The sequence below is a fragment of the Rhinolophus hipposideros genome, assembly GCF_964194185.1.
Source record: "Rhinolophus hipposideros genome assembly, chromosome: 4".
Classification (NCBI taxonomy): Eukaryota; Metazoa; Chordata; class Mammalia; order Chiroptera; family Rhinolophidae; genus Rhinolophus; species Rhinolophus hipposideros.
This window is the reverse complement of record NC_138050.1, coordinates 59,357,340-59,373,559: the sequence shown is the minus strand read 5'-3', so window position 1 is coordinate 59,373,559 and position 16,220 is coordinate 59,357,340. Positions and strand designations below refer to the sequence as shown.

The 16,220-nt window shown below is 33.8% G+C and overlaps 1 long non-coding RNA gene across 1 annotated transcript in view; it reads left to right on the top strand.

Annotated features, from left to right (window-relative positions):
- The window catches only part of LOC308497055, a 322,003-nt gene that overhangs the window by 18,899 nt on the left and 286,884 nt on the right, over nt 1–16,220 (top strand). The window lies entirely within an intron of this gene.

Genomic DNA, 16,220 nt, shown 5'->3' with positions numbered 1-16,220 from the left:
GGAGTAAGAAAGACATCCATTCCTACATACATCATAGTAAAACTGCAAAACATCCAAGACAGTAAAAAATTTGAAAGAAGTTACGAAGACAAATTATTTACAAAGGAATGACAATTAGAATTAGAGCAGCCTTCCCACCACAACAGTAGAAGCAATAACATAGTATAATTATATCTTCAAAGTGGTGAGAGAAAACAACAGTCAAAGTAGGATTATAAACCCACGAGTGTAAAATTCAAGAGATGCTGCTGAAATATAGACATCTTCAGAGAAATATAAAATGATTCTAAAGAAATTTCTAAAGAAGATACTTTAGGATGAAAAACAATATTAAGCAAATAAATTATTAGATGTGAAGAAATTCAAACAAACATGACTATATAAAACAATAAAATAATGGTGTATTTGAAAAAAAAAAGAAGAGAACGGCATGATATGTAAAATGGGGAGGAGGTAATGTTCAAAGGTAATTGCATGGATCAGGATGAAGAGAAAGACAATACCTTTATAATTTAGAGAAGAATGCATGTTAATACAGATTGAATGATTTCACAACTTGTGAGAAAAGTGGAATTAAAATAACCCAAAAGAACATAGGAGAGGAAAAAAATAAATTCAGAGAATGTAGCACAATCAGAAAAATAACCCAAAATATGATCACAAACACAGTTAAAAGTATATCCATAACACAACGTATGGCTTAACACATAAGTTGTAAGGTAGAGTTGTCTAGATTATATAGACATATCCACTTATATATTCTTTGCATGATACACATTAAAACTAAGGACACAGAAAAATATATATACTAGCAGTTATCAATCAAAAGAAATATGGTGTACCTATATGTCAGACAAAAAAGTCTTAAAGGTAAAAACCATTATTAGAGATGAAGAAATTCAGTATAACCATTCAATTCACTGGGGAAAAAAAATAAAACTGTTCTAAATTGATGAGCACCTAATGTCACAGCCACAAAATAGTTAAGGTTAAAATAATGAAAATATTACAAGGAAAATTTGATAAATGCTTAATTCTAGTGAAATATTGTTAACAACCCTCTCATTAATTATGTGATTGACTTCAATATAGTGAAAAATTTAACAATACACATATCTAGAATCTTTTTTCCTCAAATTAGAATGGTCATATTTCTCAAGAACTTGTTGGCTATTCATAATAATTAACAACACATGAGGACAGTATAGAAAGACTTTCAAAAATAATAATGTTATATATTTAAACATGCATGTTTATAGCATTAAATTTTTAATTATAGAAGAAGAAAGGCAAACCATTGAGCAAATTGTGTAACTTTTGATTTTAGAAAAGGAACAACACATTCAACCCAAAGGAAAAGGAAGGAAGGAAGTAAAAACTTTTCATGAAACCTATTTTTACACTAGTGGAGAAGCAGTATGGCTCCTGGAAAACCATAGGTCCTGGTTTGCGTGGGGCAGTCTCAACTTATGCCCGATGTCTTCCTTAATCATTAATAATGCACTCTTTCATTTTCAAAAAAAAGTTCATGTTTGGAAGATAAATGCAAAGGACAGAGATGAGGGAGGGTTTAGGAGTGACACAGTGAAGGCTAATAATGCGATGCTTTCAGGGTACTTTACAGCTTTGGAAGCAGGAGTCAGAATCCTAAGTGGGAAGTCTCATTCTCCTAGAAGGTCCCGGCGGCTGAAGCAGATTCAGATTTCGTCCTCAGATCGGGTGGAGAGGGTGGTCAACTCTGCATGGCTGGAGCTGAGTTACTTAGGATGCCTTATGCCTGCAAGCTGCCAGCACTGAGGGGAGGGGTAAAGGAGGAAGGTATGAGTACTAGGGTAATGAAGCTGGGCTATGAGTCATCTGAATCTGAGCAATAGTTATTAGTTCACTAATAGGCTAGTGAAAGTAGACACCATTAGGATTATAAATCCTGTATCCGAGATGACACCAGGATGAAATGAGAGAAAAATGACATTTCTCACATATCCCTTGAAACACTGCAGGTACTTAACTAATCCTTTTGTTTTTGTGTTGTTTTTTTCTTCCCTTTCTCTCTATATTCCTCTCTTCTCTCCAGATCAATAGCTTAACTGAACAGTACAGAAAGAATTAATTTGGACTTGAAGTGGAAAATCCAGAGGAAAATATATTTTGTTAATTAAGGATACACCTTCAGAGGTCATAATCCTAATGTCCATTATTTACCATGTAAGGCAGGGGTATCCAAACTGTGGCCCGTGGGCCAACTGCGGCCCGCAATCCATTTTTAATTGGCCCGCAGCAAATTCCAAAAATATATTTAGTTTACTTAAATAAACCAGGTGAGGCAATATGTACTTCACCTCGAGTGAGTGGCCCGGCTGTTTGTGTATTTTATCTCATATGGCCCTTGGTAAAAAATGTTGTAAAAAGTTTGGACACCCCTGATCAGGGAATGGAAGTAGATGCTAATAAATGCAGTCAAAAAGGCAGCTTCTTGAGCATTAACCAAGTTTAGAGATGGAGAAAGTTTAAAAGATAAACTTTTATATTATAAAGGTATATAGACTTTTACAGAGATATTTTGGGTAGGAAAAACCTGAAACTATCAAAAGAGCAACAATAAAATAAAACATATTTGAAAAAAAAAATCTAACACTGAGATTTTCCCAATAGGTGAACTAATAGAGTTTTGTCAAATAAAAAAGGAACAAATGAGAGACACCTAAGCCTGTTAATCTTCTTGTTCCATCAGTGGAGAAGTTGGATGGGACGAAACATTTTCAGGGAAGCACTCAGAATAATGGAGCAGCTCTGGGTGACATGCTGAATGGTGATCTGATCAAATTACTTACACTAAAAACCATGAAAGGAATTTCACACTTTGTCTGGCTAGGAAAACAGCTTTATCAAGCTCATGATCTTCAATGTGCTGAAATTTCTTTCTTTTTTTTTTTTTTCCTCTTTTCACTGTCTTGCTTCAGTGGATATGCTACCTGGAAAAATAAAAGACATGGTTGATGACGGTTCTTTAAGTGGCAGGGGAACAATACATGGTTTTAACCTTATGAGTGTTGAGTCAGGGAAGACACTGAAAAATCTAAGCTTTTAAGTGGGTTGGTATACTTAAAAAAATATGCATTTCTATTCACTTTCCCATGCTAGTTTTAATTTTCATAATTTTATTCTTTCTTTTTGCAAGTGTTAAAGCCACGGGTCTGAAATCAGTGTTGACAAATTGACACTAGACATTCCTAGAAATGCCTTAAAATTGTATGCAAAACTTGTATGTGCATGGGTGGAACTCTCCCTCCCCCACCGGGACAGGTAAAATAATATTTTTCAGACTTTCAAAGTTTTTATGACCAAAAAACATTTTAAACACAGTATTGGGGTATGTTGTCTTTTGCGCTGTACTTTGGTTAGAAGGCTTTCTGCTTCCTGTCCTTCTGCTCCCCTGGGTCAAACCCATGTTCTTTCCCTTCACCTGCAAATGAAGCTATAGGAGGATACAAATATTCACAAGAAGCTAACAGGGAAGTTCAAGATAAGGAAAAAAAAAATTCATCCTGATCAGCAGATCAAGTCTTGCTGGCAAGCACCTGGGAACTGGCTGTACCCTGTGTGAACTTCACATTAAAAAGCCTCTCCCTCATTGTCCTTGGTGGAGACACACTTTGCGGTGCCAAGAAAAGGATGAAATCTTACACCACGCCCAAGAAGAAACTGCCTAGGAGGAATAAGGTTAGGATTTTTTTCTTCTGAAATACTGTGAGGACCATGAGAATGGCAAAATGCATTCCCTTCCTTGGGTATTCCTTCCTGGGAGCAGGGGGTTGAAATCTTCACGGACAGTCACTTAAGCAATTAGGACTGAAGTGGTGTCATCAGATCCATTGTCTCAACAAACCAGTATGTTAGTAAAGAATGCTAACTCTCAAAAGACAAACAAATAAACAAACAAAAACCTCATAAACCAAAAAAAGCAAGCAAACAAACAAGACTGCTTCCCAATTGCCATGATGACAAAAATGAGAATAATCACTGAGAATGCATAAAATAGCAAAAACCCTCTTCAGATTAAAACACAAAGCAAAACATGTTTCCTAAGTCATAATATTCCGTTACTTCACCTCCTTTAACCAGAGGGAGACTAAAAGACCAGATATAGATGAGGCTAAGATTTATTTCTTCTTTTCATAAATTTAGTCACCTTGTGCAAATCAACAGATCCTGAGAATGAAAATATATTATTCTAAGTATGTTTTATCTGTCTTATACGTATGACCTGTATTCTTTTCATTATCATTCGACTTAAAATATTTGTAGTTTTTATTGACATTTCATATTTGACTCATAGGTTACTTAGAAATGCATTACTTGATTTCTAAAATATTTGTTTTATTTGTAGTTTATTTGTGTTGTCATTGGTTCCTAGCTTTCATTATAGTCCAAATAAATTCTGTGTGTGATTTCAGTTTTTTAAACTTTGCTAAGACTAGCTTTACAGCCTTGAATATGTTTAATTTTGGTACGTATTTCACCTGTACCTGGAAATTATGTGTAGAATGCACTTGCCGTGTGTGATGTTTCATTTAAGTTGACTGGATTAATAATGTTGTTTAGGTATTCTGTATCCTTATGGAATTGGTTTTGTTTGGTTCAATACTGGTTCAATTGAACCAATACTGTTCAATTTGGTTCAGTTACTTAGAGAAGTATGTTAAAATATCTCACTATGATAAAGGATTTCTCTGCTTTTACTTCAACCATTACTTTAAATATTTTAAACTTATGTAATTAGTTGCATGGACAGTTAGAAGTTTTCTATCTTCCTTGTTGATTGACATTTTTATTATTATTATTTTTGTTTGTCTTTATTTTTAGTAATGTTTCTTGCCTTAAAATCTAATTTGATATTAGCATAGCTATACCAGCTTACTTTTGGTTAACATTTGCATGGCATATATTTTCTCATCTTTTTACTACAAAATTTTTGTATCCTTAAATTTAAGACCTGGGGTTTTTTGTTTTTCCGTTTTTCCTTTTTTCTATACAGTGTATATTTGAAATTTCTTTTATGTCAGTGTATATTTCAGTACTTTTAATTAAAAAAAAATAAATGTGGTTCCTGACATATTTGCATTTAAATTTACTGCTTAACTATTTTTTTTTGTCTTACATGTTCTTCTGTTCAAATCTTCTTTTAGATTAATCAAGACTTCTTTTTCATTTCATTTTTTTTCTACTAGATAGTTACATATTCTTGACTATTTTTTAGTGGTTGCCTTAGAATTGACAACATTAATCTTAACAACATGGATCATAATTTTGACTATTAATGTCCAATATAAGTACATTTGCCACTTCCAAAACAATAAAAGAAATTTAGAACAGTTTAAATCTATTGACCTCTCCATTTGTTGCTATTTCTGTCATGTGTTTTAGTCCCAAAAATTTAAACACCAAATTATTATTACTATTTTGTATCATCAATATTTATATTAGTTTTTCACATATTTACCTTTGGATTTTCTATTGATCATTGTTTTTTTACAATAATTTAAGGTTATATTCCTTGTGCATGAAAATTTATTTTAATATGTCTTTTAATGTGATCTGCTGATAATGAATTTTCCCAATTTTGTTTATAAATGTCTTTATAGCCTTCATTTATTTATTTATTTATTTATTTATTTATTTATTTATAATTTTTATTGGGGAATATTGGGGAACAGTGTGTTTTTTCCAGGACCCATCAGCTCCAAGTCAAGTCATTGTTTTCAATCTGGTTGTGGAGGGCACAGCTCCCTGGCCCATGTGGGAATCAAACCCGCGACTTTGGTGTTATGAGCACTGTGCTCTCTAACCAACTGAGCCAACCAGCCTTTATTTTTGATAAATATTTTCAAAAGTATATGAGTTAAGGTAGGCATTTTTTTTCCTGAAGTTTAAGTAAATTATTCTATTTTCTTCTGGATTATCCCCCCTCCTTTTATTTTCTTGTGAAGAACTCAGGTTCAGCATGATTATTCCTTCTTTGAAGATAGCCTTTTATTGTTTGTGCTTCAGTAATATTTCTCTTTGTCTTTGATTTTTAAATATTTGCAACAAACTTAGCATGGCTTTTTTTATTACCTTGCTTGAGGTTTGCTGGGTTTCTTAAATCTATGAGTTGAAGTCTTCCATAAGTTTTGGAAAATTCTCATTCATTATCTCTTCAAGTATTGCTTCTGGCCTGTATCTGTCTCTTTTCCCCTGACACTCTAATTACCATTTTTAGACTTTTTAAGCATGTTCCATTTATTTCTAAGACTGTTTTCTGAATTTTATATCCTTTTATCTCTTTAGTCATCAACCTTCAACCTATAATTCAGATTATCAATCCACCGTTTAGCTGTGTCTAATGAACTCTCTGTATTGATTTCTTAGTTTTAGTTCTTGTATTTTCAGTAATAGAAGATTAAATTGATTCCTTTTTAAAATACTTTAGCTTCAGGTGAACTTCTTCGTTTTCTTTTTTATCTTGTTAAATGTATTAATTACAGTTATTTTAAAATTTATGTTAATATCTCCAATACCTGGGCAGCCTATTGGTGTATTTCTAATGCTTATTGTTTTCCTTTGGTTCTGTTTTGATTAATAACATTTTATTACTGTGTAAGTCACATATTTAAAAATTTATCAGAGTTCTAGATGATGTTATCCTACTCCAGGAATGATTTCCTATAGCTTCTGGTAGGCAGAAAAAGTAGGAGATAATTGCTTTAAATACATCATGGATTTTAAAACTGTTTTTCAGTCTCTTTAAGATCTACTGTATTTCTTATTAGTTTTAATTTTTAAGGTATAATAGTTCAGGGATTTTAGCTGAAATTCTGGAGTGTTTTCCAGGTCCCTTTCACTGTTGTTGATCTTAAGCTCCAATTTTTATTTCCTTAGCACCTGGAAACTGATACTTCTTCATAGATTCTTAGTTGGAGAGCAGAAACTTTCTACACACCTAGATCTTGGCCCCTCATATCTTGGCTACCCTTAAAACTCTCTCATGCTATCACACAGTTTTAAAACAATTTTATGCAGCTTTTCCTATATTTATAAGGAGGGGTACTGTGCTGTAAACTACTGCATCACACCTTGGAGGCATACTTTGTACCTGCTATTTAAAAGTGTTTATCAGTGTCTAGAATTAATCAGTATAATCCCTCCCCCCACATCTTAAGATATTTGTACTTTTCTGTTGCTTCCCATGTTTTATTGAAATAATATAGCATTCAGTTTTAAAATAGTACCTTTTCCTCTCACATTATATCTTTATATCCTCAGGATTTTATTTTTAATTTTTCTATAAATATGTTTATATTCAATCATATATTTCTCTATGCATTGCTCATAACTTTTTCTTATTTATACTATATTTATCTTTCTTAGATTTACATTTTTGTTTTGTTTTGCTGGAATGTTTCTTTGTATAAATGGTTATGGATGAAAATTTCCTAGTCCTTGTAAATACGTAAATTGTAATACATACAATATTGTCACAGCTGAGTCCTAATTTGGATGGGTATATAATTTTTTGTTCAAAATATTATTTTCCTGAGAAGTTTGAAAATATTGTTATATTTTCTTCTAGTATTTATGTTGGTAATGAGAAGTTTAATGTCATTTTGACTCTTGTTTTTTGTAGGTATTATTTTTTTCAAGTTGGGAAGTTTACAATTTTTAAAAATTGAGATATAATTCATATTTTATAAAATTAATTTTAAAGTGTGGAATTAATTATTTTTAGTGTATTTAGGATATATAATTTAAATATTGTATAGGTATAAAAATATCTTTAGACTATGTTTTACAATATTTATTGTATTCATTCAGGTTATGCCACCTACACTACTCTCTATTTTAACAATATTTTCATCACTCCAAAAAGAAACCCTGTACCCATTTTCAGTCACTCCCTGTTCGACTTTCCCTCCAGCCCCTGGAAACCACTAATATACTTTCTGTCTCTATAAATTTACCTAGTTTGGGCATGTCATGTCGGGGAAATATGTGATATGTGGCCGTTTGTTTCTGGCTTCTTTCACTTACCATAATGTTTTCAAGGTTCATCTCTGTTGTACTTCGTTTTTTTCGGTGCCTGAATAATATTCCATTGTATGCATAGACTGTATTTTGTTTATCCATTCATTACTTGGTGGACATTTGTGTTGTTTACATGTTTAAATTATTATGAATAATGCTGCTATAAACTTCCATGCATAACTTTTGGGTAGAGATATATTTTCAATTCTCTTGAGTACATACCTAAGAGTAGAATTGCTAGGGCATATGGCAACTCTGTCTCAGTGTCCTTTGATGCTCAAATACTTTTGAGGAAGTTCAATTGCCGGTTTTTCTCCTGTTTGCTTTTACTTTTTGTTCTCATATTTAAGAAATCATTGATGAATCTAAGGTGAAGGAGATTTTCCTTTATGTTATCTTTTAAGAGATTTATAATTTTGCTTCTTACATTTAGATCTTTATCTATTTTGAGTTACTTTTTGTATATGGTGTGCTATAAGAGTCCAATTTTTCTCTTTTACATGTGACTATCTGGTTGTCCGAGCCCCATGCATTGAAAAGACAAATCTGTTTCCATTGTTTTGGCACCCTCATTGAAAAAGAAATCAATTGACTACATATGTCAGGATTTATTTCTGGAGTCTAAATTCTATTACATTCATTCTTATGCCAGTATCACAAGTCTTTATTGTCACAGTTTTGTGTTAAATTTACAGATCAGGAGTGTGAGTCCTTCAACTTTGTACTTCTTTTTTTCAAGATTGTTTTGGCTATTCTAGGTCCCTTGAATTTTCGTTCTTTTGTCTTTTTTTTTTAATTAAAGTCTCTTGCGGGTGACAATTGTTAGTAAAGTTACGTAGATTTCAAGTGTATGGTTCTGTATTACATCATCTATATATCACATCATGTGTTCACCACCCAGAGTCAGCTCTCTTTCTATCACCATATGTTGGATTGTTTTACCCCCATCTAACACTCCCAACTCCCTTACCTTCTGGTAACCACTAAATTATTGTCTGTGTCTATGAGTTTTTATTTCTTCATTTGTTTGTCTTGTTCTTTTGTTGTTTTCAGTTTTATATACCACACATCAGTGAAATCACACGTTTCTCTACTTTTTCTGTCTGACTTATTTCGCTTAGTATTATAATCTCAAGATCCATCCATGTTGTCACAAATGGTACTATTTCATCTTTTCTTATGGGAGAATAGTATTCCATTGTGTATATACACCACAGCTTTTTAGTATATGTGCTGCCCAAGCGAGTACACACCACAACTTCTTTATCCATTCGTCTATCGAAGAACACTTTGGTTATTTCCATGTCTTGGCCACTGTAAATAAAGCTGAAATGAACATTGGAGCACATAAATCTTTATGGATAAATGTTTTCAGTTTTTTGGGATAGACCCAGGAGAGGGATTGCTGGGTCATATGGTAATTCTATTCTCAATTTTTTAAGGAGCCTCCACACTGCCTTCCAGATAATTTTTGACAAAGAAGCCAAAAACATACAATGGAGAAAAGACAGCTTCTTCAATAAATGATACTGGGAGAAGTGGAAAGCCACATGCAAAAGAATGAAACTATACTGCTATCTGTCACCATGTACCAAAATTAACTCAAAATCGATCAAAAAGCTAAACATACGACCTGAAATAAAGAATTGCATAGAAGAAAACATAGGTACTAAACTTACGGACTTTGGGTTCAAAGAGGATTTTAGGAATTTGACTTCAAAGACAAGGGATGTAAAAGCTAAAAATAAATAAATAGGACTGTATCAAATTAAAAAGCTTCTGTCCAGCAAAGAATCCATTGGCAAAATAAAGAGACAACCAACTGAATGGGAGAAGACTTTTACAAATAATACCTTTGTTAAGGGGCTAATATCTAAAAAATATATAGAACTCATACTACTCAACAACAATAACAGAAACAAATAATCCAATTAAAAATGGGCAGAGGGCCTGAATAGACATTTCTCCAAAAAGGACATGCAGATGGCCAATAAACATATGAAAAAATGTTCAACATCACTAATCATCAGAGAAATGCAAATAAAACCCACAATGAGATGCCACTTCACACCAGTTAGAATGGCTATCATCAACGAGACAAATCATAACAAGTGTTGGACAGGCTGTGGAGAAAAAGAAACCCTCATACATTGTTGGAGGGAATGCAGATTGGTGCCACCACTATGGAAGGCAGTGTGAAGGTCCCTTGAATTTTCGAATGAATTTTAGACTCAGCTTGACAATTTATGCCAAAAAAAGGCAGCTGTTATTTTGATAGGGATTACATTGAATCTGCAGTTCAGTTTGGGGACTATTGCCATTTAACACTAATGAGTGTTCCAATCTATGAATATGTGATGTCTTTCCATTTATTATTCTTGTTGAATTTGCTCCTACATACTTTTAACATTATTATAAATTGAATGATTTTCTTAATTTTATTTTCAGCTTGTTTACTGTTTTTGTGTATAATGCAATTGATTTTTGTATATTAATTTTGTGTCCTGTAACAATGGTGAATTTATTAGTTCTAATAATATTTTTGTGCATATATTAGAATTCTCTATATACAAGGTCATGTCGTCCGCAAATTTAGTTTTCCTTATTTTTTCTAATCTGGGTACCTCTTACTTCTTTCTCATCCAATTGCCCTGGCTAGTTAGAAAAAAAATTTTTTTAATTAAAGTTTATTGGGGTGACAATTGTTAGTAAAGTTACATAGATTTCAGGTGTACAATTCTGTAATACATCATCTATATATCACATTGTGTGTTCACCACCCAGAGTCAGTTCTCTTTCCATCACCATATATTTGATCTCCTTTACGCTCATCTACCACTCCCCTCCCCACTTGTCCTCCAGGAACCGCTAAACTATTGTCTGTGTCTTTGAGTTTTTGTTTCTTCATTTGTTTGTCTTGTTCTTTTGTTGTTTTCAATTTTATGTACCACATATCAGTGAAATAGTTAGGAAATTTTAAAGGTATTTTTCTTTCTCTTTAGAGCTTTGCCAATTTACCAGCATCAGCTTAAATGTGGAGTGTGTATGTGTGTGTGTGTGTGTGTGTGTGTGTGTGTGTGTGTGTGTGTCTGTTAAAATCAATCCTCTTTCACTCAGTGAATCCTCAGATATTTCAAGGCTTGAGCATTTCATTAGCTCTCAAGCATTTTCCTATTCTTTCTGTCTTGCGGTATTCCTTCTCTCTGTTTTTATTCTCTTCTCTGGGACTCTCTTTAGACACATGTTAGACATTAAAAATATATCTTTCTTGTATACTTCTTTACTTTTCCTTATACTTTGCATTCTATGATCCTGCTTCTACTTTAGTGTTTAATCGTCAGCTCTGTGTGTTGCTATTCTGTCCATCTATTATATTAAGTTTGTATTTTGTCATTTACATTTTATATTACCAATAGCACTGAAGTTTTTTCTTCTCATATCAAACTGTTTCCAGTGGTTTTTATGTCCTTTGAAATGTCTTTGAGGATATTAATTATAATCATGTTGAATTTTTCTTCTGTTCCTTATAATTTTAGATCTGTTATATATTGAGTTTTTCAATGTTTTGTTTTCTTGTTTTGATCACGTTTTAAAGAGTCTGGTTTAAACAAAATTAATAACTGTGAGTGTATTTCCTCAGAGTAAATGATAATTTGCCTGGTAGTCAAAGCCACTTTGGATTATGGGAGTTTCCTTTTTGTGATTACTCAGGGGATTTGTGGGGCTTGTGACCAACTGAAGTTTTTTATTAATTTGTTTTCTGGGAAGGATGGTTTCCACCCCTGAAGATTGCAGTAAGGTCCTTCATACACTGAATTCAGCATTCTGTTTAGAGAAAAATTAGAGTCATCGGTGCAAAGGGTTATGGTATTTGCTCATAGATCACACCCCACACCCTATGATTAACTGCCATTTCATTGCATATGACCCACTCTTCTCATAGCTTCATTATCCCAATTTGGGGATTATTCCAAGGTCTTGCTCAGAAAATCATCTCTCTTTCTCTCTGTCTCTGTCTCTGACATCATCTCTGTTGCCTCTGTAGAGCTTGCAGATTTTTCAGTTGACTTGTATCTCGTTGTCAATCTGTTTCCATTTACTTTATGCCTTTCAAAAATTATTTATATCTGTGGTATGCTAGTAGAATATATCTTGTTTTTACAACACACTCATTAATTTACTCTTGTGTTCATTTTTGATACATATTTTTTCTGCCATTGAGTAGAGTTTTTAGCTGGGGAAACAAGAAACTCTTTTTTTCAGTCAGCCATCTTGAATAAGGTGGTAGTGAATGAACCTTTTTAAATGAAAGTTTTTTCTGTCTGTCACAAAGGCACAGCTGTGGAAACATTAACCTGGCAGGTTTGTAATTAATTTTTAATTTAGAAGCTCATTTCTTACATAACGAAATAAAAGTATTTGCAGATGTCTTTGAAATATTTTCCTCAGAAAGCTCTGAATCAATGATATTAGTCTGTCCAGTTTCATAGACCTGAAGAAACAAGTGTCTTGTTAAATTCTTCAAACACACAAAGTGAGACAGACAGAATGTGCAAGCTCAATGATGAAGTTTTATTTAGTGCAGATCTTCATGTTTTCATATACAGAAAAAATATTTAAAAAATGTCTATTATATTTCCAATTCCATTATTTTTGCTACAACTAGTTACAATTTAAAATATTACTTATATGAAAGAATAGAATTCTGTGTTGTACTTACAACTGCCAAATAGTAACCAAGGGCAGAAGTCTAATTGAAAAGGGGAATATAGCAGCTCTAAGGTGACAATGAATGTTAAATCTCTATGAAACTTCTCTTACTACATAGCAGAAGTCATGTTGTTTTATAAGATTTCCCACCCTATAGTCTTTAGTCATCATCCTTTCCTTTGGCATCCAAATGAAGTGGTTTGGGGAACCATGTCTATAACCCACAATCAATGGGAAGCTCTGTTTTCTTCACTTTGTTTCAGGGTCACCTTCCTCTAGAACATTGGAGAGAAGGAAGTTTTCCTGAGTTAGTATATGCAGTAGTAGTCCCCCTTAGTCCCAATGTTACATGATGGCTAATTCCTCAATGTTCGTTCTAGGCTCTCATGGCCACTGCTTTTTAAAGTATTATTTCACTTCTGTCCCTAGAACATTTACCACCCTGCATTAATGCTAGGCTATATTAGTGTGGCAACATTTTACTGAAGATTTGAGTACTGGGGGGGGGGAACTATCATATAAGAAAACAAAACAGAATAATGAATTTGATCTTTCCCAGAATCAAATGGAAAAAACAAACAAACATTTTATTTATTTATTTATTTATTTATTTATTTAGTCTTCCTTCATGGCACAGTCTAGTTTCTGACCTTCCTTTCTTGTCTAAAGTTCAAAACTGATATTTTTTCCTACCATCTTATTCTCTTTTCTTTCTTCAACTACTCATACTAGATGCTGTTTTAAAAGGCCGAATTCTTGTTCCTTATGTCACAATTTTAAAACATTTCCACTAATTCTTTAACCCTTCTCCCTCTCAGAGGTAGAGCCTATGACTGCTCCCTTGAACCTCTATAGAATTTTATCGCTGCTTCAAAGACTAAGAGTGTGGCAAAGTGATGCTGTTTGACTTCTGACGGTAGGTTCAGAAAAGGCCATGAATTCTTTGAGTATCTCTTGTGACACTGGATGTGGGAGTCTTCAGCTGCATGTAAGTAGCCTGTCCTGAGAGGCCACCATGTGGAGGGACTCATGGGGAGACTATACACTCGTGAACGCACGCATACACACCTGCAAACACACTGCTGGGGGCAATGTCATGGAGCCCCAAATGTTCAACCCATCAGATCTTTGAGTCTCCCTAGCTTAGGCTCGATCATGTGAATGAAGGAGGCTTTAAACTTACCTCAACCTAGCCACCATCTGACTCCAACTCTTTAGAGACTGCTAGAGAGAACTGCCTTGCTGAGTCCAGTTAACTCTATATTTATAAGCAAAATGCATGATTATTAATTTTATTATTTTTAGTGATTTGCTATGCAGTAATAGATAAGTGGGATAGTTACTATGCAAAGACATTTAATTGCTTGACATTTAATTGCTTGACCTATAGAACATAAAAATGTCTTTTTCTCCCATCATGTCACAAAAGATGTTTTAAAAGAATTCCTTTATAAACCATGAATTGACTTGCAAGCTGAGTCCAAAGCACTTGTCTCTTGTGTGCTTCGATTTTAGTTTTCATTATTATCATATATGATAAGTCATATTCAAGGATAACTCTAATTGCACTTTTAAACTCAAGAAAATAACATTTTTCTGTCTTAAGTCACAGTGATCAGAATGAGATCTTAGGTGAAACAGAGACTGACTCATGGTTGAATACTTGGAAATTTGTTTGGTGGGAGCTCACAGCACTGCTCAGTTGGGTGGCTCTTACTTTGGTGAAGTGGACCTAGTCATTATTGAACCCATACAAGACTATGGGAACTTCTAATGAGGTCATTACATCATCTGTGTCCTTGAACATTACTTGTCATTACAAAAGAGAAAACACCCTCAGCACTAAAAATAGCAGTGGACTTAACTGAAGAAGAAAATCAAAGCCTTTTCACTCCAGGGATTTCAATCAGTGACTCGCTTCATAATTTCTCAGCTCTGGGTCCCATCCCCTTTTACAGAAAAACAAAATCATAGAAATAAAAATGGAAACTCTAAGCTGAGTTGTTTCTTATCTCCACTTAATCATTTGTCCATTCCAGTTCTCTTCTTGATTTGCCTAATGCTAAGTGATGCCTTGATTCTTCTGCTAAAAGCTTTATTTGTTGTTGTTTTTGTTTTTCGTTTTCTTTTCTGTGTAGCTTCATTACTGTTGGCATGTCCATGGCTTTGAGAAACAAATTTTGCACAAGATTACATAATAAAAATTAATTCTGTTTTATTCCTGAAGGTGTCTTAGAATTCTTAAAGACTGCAAAACCCACCCCACAGCACTGCAGTGAAACAATTTCAGGGAATCAGTGAGTAGAATTTTTATCTTGACCCAAGACCCTTTTAACCAAGGCAAATAATAAAGTGAGTTAATGAAGATTGACCTTTTGAAATTATTATGTTACATCGTCTTCTTTGAACACAAATTATTTATATAATCCTAAGTATTGTGTGCAGTAGTACAGGAGGAATCCAGGGAATCTCCTTTTTGTTTTCATCCTTACATAAATCTTTTGTGTACTTAAGCCATAGGATATGAATCAATATCCCAGATGCATCACATACACAATTTTATTTTCTTTCTTCTCCTTGAATAGATAGATTGCTGCCACCAGCAATGTGTAGGTGGGCAGCCACAGGCACCACCTTATGATGAAAGGGAGGAGTGGGTCACATGACATACATTGTCTAGGCTTTGTGGTGTCTGGTATCAACTGTCTTGTAAAAAAATTAGCCTGGCTAGTGCCAATATAAATTAAGTTGGGCCTTGAAAATTCAAAACCTAAGAATCTGTTTGGGTAGAATTTGCACAATTTGGTGTGATTATTTTGTTGTTTCATCAGGAAAGAATAAGAGGCAACTCAGATAGAGATAGAGATAGATAAAGGTGTGTGTGAGTGTGTGTATGTGTGTGTGTATGTGTGTGTGTGTGTGTGTGTGTGTGAGAGAGAGAGAGAGAGAGAGAGAGAGAGAGAGAGAGAGAGAGAGAGAGAGAGAGAGAGAGAGAGAGAGATTTACAAAATTGGCTCACACAATTGGGGCTGCCCAATTTGTTAAATTTGTAGGGCAAGCTGGGTGGCAGTCTGGAAAAGTTGATATTGCAATCTTGAGTAGGAATTCCTAAGGACAGCAGACTCGAAGCCCAGGCAAGGGTTCTATGTTGCAGTCTAGAGAAAAATTCCTCCTACATCTGGGAAGCTTATACTTTCTTAAGGCCTTCAACTCATTGCATGGGGCTGCCAACTTTATGGAGGGTAATCTGCTTTGCTCAACACGTATTGAATACTATCCATATCTAAAAAAAAAATGCCTTTATAGCAACATCTAAACTGGAGTTTGACCAAACTACTGGGCATGACAGCCTAAGCCATGGTGACACATAAAATTAACTATCACACTAACTTTTATATAGGTTTATGTTCAAACTACTCTAGAGATGTGAACATCTGTTCAGTATTTAA